Below are 7,117 nucleotides of genomic sequence, written 5' to 3'. Positions count from 1 at the left end.
ACAAATGGAAAATATGCACAAGAAAATATATTCAATATCATTAATCATTAGAGAAATAAAAATTAAAACTACAATGAGATATCACTACATATCTAACAGAATGGCAAAAATAAAAAATTGTAACAACACCAAATGTTAGTAAGGATGCAAGGAAACTGGATCACACATGTATTGCTGATAGGAATGTAAAATGGTACAGACACTCCAGAAAACATTCTGGCAGTTTTTCTAAAACTAAAAACACACTTATGATATGACTTAGCAATTGAACTCTTGGACTTTATTCCAGAGAAACAAAAACTCATGTTTGGACAAAAACCTGTACATAAATATTCATAGCAGCTTTATTCATAATAGCCTTAAGCTAGAAAAAACCTAAATGCCCTTCCATGAGTGAATAAAGACACTATGGAACATTACTCAGCAACAAAAATGAATGAACAACTGATATGTGCAGTAAGTTCAATATACCTTCACAAAATTATGCTTAGTGAAAAAGCATATTTTAAAAGGCTATAAATTATACAATTCCATTTATATAATATTCTTGAAATAATATAATTATGGAGAAGGAAAACAGACTAATGGTTGCCAGGGTTAGGATTTGGGAATGGAAGACAGTACGGATAGTTCTAAAGGATAACATGAGGGAAATGTGTTAATGATGGAATAATCCTGCATCTTAATTTTGGTAGTAGTTACACAAAGCTACATGTGTGATAAAACTCCACAGAACAACATACACACACACACCCCCATAAGTCCATGTATAAATGGTGAATTCTGAATAAAGAGTGTAGATTGTCAATTTTACTATATCCTGAAAAATGTTCTTTATACATAAATAATAAAAGGAACTGAACATCCATATCAGGGAACATTATTCAGCAAAAAAAAGGAATGAACAACTGATATATGCAATGAGTTGAACAGACCTCCAGGGAATTATGCTTAGTGAAAAAGACAAATTTCAAAAGGCTATATATTTTATGATCCCATTCATATAATATTCTTGAAAAGAAGGAGTAGCAAAGGGTACATAAGACCTCTTTGTACATTTTAAAAATAATTTCCTTTGAATCTATAATAGATCCAAAATAAAAAGTTTAAAACAAGTAAACCAAAACAGAAAGGTAAATAAATAAAAACCAAAAAGATGTGACACAGGATTCCAGAAACTTCTCTCTTTCACACAGAAAAAGATTACTTAGACATTTTAGGGATACTTTCTCAATTAACAGTAGCTGATTACCCTGATTACAGGTGTTGTGGCCCCTTGTTAGTATCTTTTTTTTTCTTTTTTTTTAAGAGACAGCATGTCACTTTATTGCCCTTGGTAGAGTGCCATAGCATCGCAGCTCACAGCAACCTCCAACTCTTCAACTTAGGCGATTCTCTTGCCTCAGCCTCCCGAGCAGCTGGGACTACAGGCACCCGCCACAACACCCAGCTATTTTTTTGTTACTGCAGTTTGGTGGGGGCCAAGTTTGAACCCACCACCCTTGGTATATGGGGCCAGTGCCCTACCCACTGAGCAACAGGCACCGCCCTCCCCCCCCTTTTTTGAGACAGAATCTCACTATGTCACTCTTGGTAGAGTGCTGTGGTGTTACAGCTCAAAGAAACCTCCAACTCTTGGGCTTACACGATTCTCTTGCCTCAGCCACCCCAAGAAGCTGGGACTACAGGTGCCTGCCACAACACCTGGCTATTTTTTTATTGTTGTTGTTACAGTTGTCATTTTTAGGCTGGCCCAGGCCGGGTTCAAATCCACCAGCCTCAGTGCATGTGGCTGGCACCGTAACCACTGCGCTACAGGCACCAACCCCCTTTGTTAGTATCTTGGGCTGCCCTGCCTGAGCTGCTGGAGAGGTCTAGCTGTGTGGCTCCTCATCTGGCCTGAGTAAGAAACTGCCAGAGGCAACCAAAAGGAAATTAAGAAAAAAGAGAAAGTTCACTGAAGACAACTTCTGTTTAAAGAATAAGGAGTAAGAGAACTTCATCACCAGGGCTATGACTCATCAAATCAGTAAAATCCACATCAAGCAGCACAAAGTGAAGGTGATGAGAAAGTGAAGAAAGATGACAAAAAGAACAAATTGTAGAAACTCAGTGAGCTGTTTAAACATGTTCTTGCTTCTCAAAAAATAAGTAGAGGTACAAATCTCACAATGATGGTATGTGCACTCTTTAAGCAAGGGAAGTTGGGGGAAAACTTGCTCCAAACATGAGCACTGTTTTCTTCATAAGTGAAATCACTTATGCATTTTCACTGCTGCTCTGGACTACTAATCAGATGGATATTAAAATGTATTTTTTTTAACTGGCAGCATCAACTATAATACTTTGTTAAACTGCCCCTTTGTCAATGTATCTGTAAATAAAGACTTACCTTAAACAAAAAGTAGGGGACTTCATCAAAATAAAGTGTTTGCTTTTCAAAAGACAAAAATGAAGAAATAAGCCACTGGGAGAAAATATTTGTAAAACATATATATCCACAAAGTACTCATAACTAGCATGTATAAAGAACTTTTTTTCAATTAATAGGAGAAACAAAAAATTGAGCAAAGAAGATGTATGTATAGCAAATAAGTATATGAAATTATACCCAACATTATTAATCATTAGGGAAATGCAAATTAAAACCATAAATACAGCTGGGTGCCTGTGGCTCAAGCGGCTAAGGCGCCGGTCACATACACCCAAGGTGGCGGGTTCGAATCCAGCCCTGGCCCACCAAACAACAATGATGGCTGCAACCAAAAAGATAGCCAGGCGTGGTGGGCGCCTGTGTTCCCAGCTACCTGGGAGGCTGAGGCAGGAGATTCACTTGAGCCCAGGAGTTGGAGGTTGCTATGAGCTGTGATGCCACAGCATTCTACCCAGGGGGACAGCTTGAGGCGCCTGTCTCAAAAAAAAAAAAAACCCCATAAATACAATTCCACACCCAATAGGATTATCTACAACCAAAAAGATGGACAAGTGTTGGCAAGGATGTGGAGTTTAAATTCTCACACTGTCTTGAGAATGTAAAATAATACAACCACTCTAGAAAACAGTTGGGCAGCTTCTTAAAAAGTTAAAACACACACTTAACATATATTACTCCCAGATAAAGAGATGAAAGCACGTATCCATGTGAAGACTTATATGTAGTACTTGAATGTCCATAGGAGTTTTATTCACAATAGCCAAAAACTGGAAAAAAACCCAAATATCCATCAGCAAGTGAATGGATAAAGAAACTGTGGTGTATCCATACAACAAAGTGAATGTGGTATATCCATACATCCTTTTCCTTTCAGGCAAAGGAAAGGAAACATACTGTTGAATTTCATTGATATAAAACCCTAGAAAATACGAACAAATCTATAGTGACAGAAAGCAAAGCAGAGGTTACTGGGGGACTCGAAGCAAGACTCAGGGAAAAAAGGACTACAAGGGGACACAAGGAAACTTGGTGGTGAAGAATACATTCATTATCTTGATTGTGGTGATACATATAGATAATGTCAAAATCCATAAACTTACACATTTTAATCATGCACAGTCTAAAATATATCAATCATACCTTAATAAAACTTCTAAAAATGTTAATAGAAAAATTACATTTAGAGGGATATCAGTCTGACCCTTCATCACTTCAGATATTAAGAGTGCATAACTAGCCCTTTTGCAGCCATTGCCAAAGAGGCAGTGGCCAAAATGAAGTTCAATTCCCTTTGTGACTTCTGACCAAAGCAAGAACCACAAAAGACGTTTCAATGCACCTTCCTACATTCGCAGGAAAATTATGTCTTACCCTCTTTCCAAAGAGCTGAGACAGAAGTACAATGTTCAATCCGTGCCCATCCAACAGGATGATGAAGTTCAGGTTGCCCAGGGGTACTATAAAGGTCAGCAGATTGGCCAAACAGTCCAGGTTTACAGGAAGAAATACGCCATCTACATTGAGCAGGCACAGTGGAAAAAGGCTAATGGGACAACTGTCCATGTGGGCATTCACCCCAATAAGGTGGATATTACTAGGCTTAAACTAGACAAAGATCACAAAAAGATCCCTGAATGGAAAGCCAAATCTCGCCAAGTAGGAAAGGCAAATGGCAAGTATAGGCTTGGTACCCAGAGCACAGTGGTTATGGCACTTGCCACATGCACCAAGGGTGGCAGGTTCGAACCCAGCCCAGGCCAGCTAAGAAACAATGACAACTGCAACAAAAAAAAAGCCAAGTGTTGGGGTGGGAGTCTGCAGTCCTAGCTAATTGGGAGGCTGAGGCAAGAGAATTGCTTAAGCCCAAGAGTTTGAGGTTGCTGTGAGCTGTTACAGCACAGCACTCTACCGAGGGCAACATGTAAGACTCTGTCTCAAAAAAGAAAAGGGCAAGCACAAGGAAGAAATAATGGAGAAGATGCAAGAATAAAATAATCCTATATACAACTTTCATTAAAAATTGCTAAAATGAAAAAAAAAGAAAAAGAGTGTATAACTAGAGGCTGACTTCATAAAGAAAACTAGACTTCTGTGAAGGCCTAGTATGTAACAAGGCCCTGGGCAAGATGTTTTGCATATCTATCTAATTTAATACTCAGAAAAACCCTGTAAACTGACATTAATAACCCTACTTTATACATAAGGAAACTAAACCTCAGAGTTGGTAAATAAACACTCTTCATCAAGGTCACACAGCTGGTAAGTGGCTGAGTGGGGAATTCAAACCCTCAATCAGGTTGACTCGCCACAGTATTACAATACAACTGCTACCTTCCAAAGATAAGAAAATGATATCTAGAAATGCTAGGCCAGTGGTTCTCAACCTGTGGGTTGCAACAGGTTTAACAATGAAAATACACTGCAGCATTAGGAAGTTTGGGAACCACTGTGCTAGGCCCTCTCCGAGGACAGCTTAGTTTTCCTTCCTCCTTTTTATGCGGCTCTAGAGCCAAGAAATGTCCTGGGGGGCTCTATCACTGTATCTTGGCAAGATGGACAACAAACTATCTACTCTACAAGGAAAAATGAAAACACTTCTAAATGAATGTTTAACTTTTTCCGGGAAATACTTGTACAATTTTAGAAATGGTACTCCTATAGATTTACTGGAAAATAAGTAAATAAATGAAATCCCAGTCAAAACACACTTTGGCCATTTCCACCTTAGTTGTGTCTCTGGATTTATATTTTTGTCACTCAGTTCCTGTTTGATTCCAAGGTTATTCAAATACATGTTGCCTTTTGGGCAAGCAGAGCTGCTGCCGGCAGAATGGCATGCTGGCACTGGAAGTCCCTGAGTAATGGGGCCCAGGAGAACAGGGCTTGCCATTCCAGCATCTCATTTGGAAGAGTTATAGGACAGTGGTTTTGGGAAACTTGTCTCTCTCCCAGTATTTGAGGGAATCAAATTAGGAGTAGAAATGAGTGGTAGCTCTTTTAACTACATCAGATAGGTAAGGGCCCCATGGAATCCCATACAGCAAATTGGGGGTGTCTTATTTCATAAGTCATTTAAAGTTGTACAAGAGAAGAGATATGAAGAAGGCTTCCTAAGAGGCTTACGCCAATTTAAAAGGAACTTTTCCTGCAACAGTGAGAAGAAATAAATATTGCCATACCACTTCTGATAAGGCAGGGAGAGCTTTGCAGCTGATTCAAACAGCTTGAAACTCACCTCTGTTGGTATGAAGCTTCAGAAGCACTTTGAACTAAAAGTTAAAATTAATGAGAGATAATGCCTGCAGACATTCTGATTCAGAGAATGCTCCTTTGATATGGTAGGGAGAGGGGCAGAAAACTACTAAGCTTCCATTTTAACAGACTAACTCATTTTGTTCTCATTTATGGCTTTTCCCCCTTTTCTTTTAAGGCTTCCTAAAGGATTTTAAAAGAGTATGACAGTTTGTAAACAATGCCCCAAATAAAACAACTCTGAGATGGGCAGGGCAGAGAAGTACCCAGGATAAAAAGAATCTCTTGGAGGTCTTTCTGAGAAGTTAGGTCAAATTCTACAGGGTCAGTACTGAAAAATTAGACCAATGATAAGACATAATTCTTTGGTGGATTCCTTGTGAATATCAGATCTGCACATTTATCCAGCTTTGCTCCAACAACCCACCCTAAAAGGTTTCCCCAAAGCCTTACAATCTGAGATCAACACTCAAACTAGATGGCAACTAGTTGAGCAACTGACTTTGCCCAACTCCACCCACTATGTTGCATCCAGTTGTAAAATAGAAAAAGAGGACAGTGGAACAATAGCTAAGTAAGGCAATTATGGCAAAGAAGAAAGTGAGAAAATCAGCACCCATGAAAGTGACTAGAAACCCAGTGAGGCACCAGCCAGTCCTCTGACCTATCAGTCCTCACGGAATCTCTAGAATGCACACTCCCTTTAATAACAGCCCTTCTAAATTTGTATACTGAAACCTATATGCCTTTTTTGAAACCTATATATGTTTAGCTTTAAACTAGATTAAGATATTTTTGCTTACATTCATTCCAACTCATTTCACAAAGGATTTGAGATATCTTACATATTATATCATAAAACAGCAGTTCTCAACCTGTGGGTCATGACCCCTTTGGGGGTCAAATGACCCTTTCACAGAGGTCGCCTAAATACAGCCCACATATCAGATATTTACATTACAATTCATAATGGTAGCAAAATTACAGTTATGAAGTAGCAACAAAAATAATTTTATGGTTGGGGGTCACCACAACACGAGGAACTGTATTAAAAGGTCGTGGCATTAGGAAGGTTGACAACCACTGCCATAAAATATCATTAAAGTAGTTAAGGAAATCAGGACCAAGAAAAAGGAAAAACTGTCAACCACATGTGTTAATGGTCTAACAGGAATGGACATAAAATTTGCCTGATCTTTCTGGCAACCAAAGAAAAAAGGAAACACCTTCCGCAGTATAGTTGTCATTGTTAAAAAGGAATAAATGCATCAGAACCTTGGTAAGAACAAATTTTTTCTCAGCATTGAATTCTAAAATAAGGTAGTTTGTTTGTTTGTTTGTTTATTTTGAGACAGAATCTCACTTTCTTCCCCTAGGTAGAGTGCCATAGTATCATAGCTCACAGTAACCTCAAACTCTTTTTTTTTTTTT

At 38.6% G+C, this 7,117-nt stretch overlaps 1 protein-coding gene and 1 pseudogene across 2 annotated transcripts in view; one reads left to right on the top strand and one right to left on the bottom strand.

Moving 5' to 3' along the window:
• The window catches only part of LOC100953598 (telomerase-binding protein EST1A), a 149,353-nt gene that overhangs the window by 26,537 nt on the left and 115,699 nt on the right, over positions 1–7,117 (bottom strand). The gene's annotated exons all lie outside the window — the stretch shown is intronic.
• Positions 3,709–4,424, top strand: LOC105887929 (annotated as a pseudogene).

The sequence above is a fragment of the Otolemur garnettii genome, unplaced genomic scaffold (genome assembly GCF_000181295.1).
Source record: "Otolemur garnettii isolate 467f Iridium unplaced genomic scaffold, OtoGar3 scaffold00145, whole genome shotgun sequence".
In the NCBI taxonomy this organism is placed as follows: Eukaryota; Metazoa; Chordata; class Mammalia; order Primates; family Galagidae; genus Otolemur; species Otolemur garnettii.
This window is presented reverse-complemented; position numbering and strand designations above follow the sequence as displayed.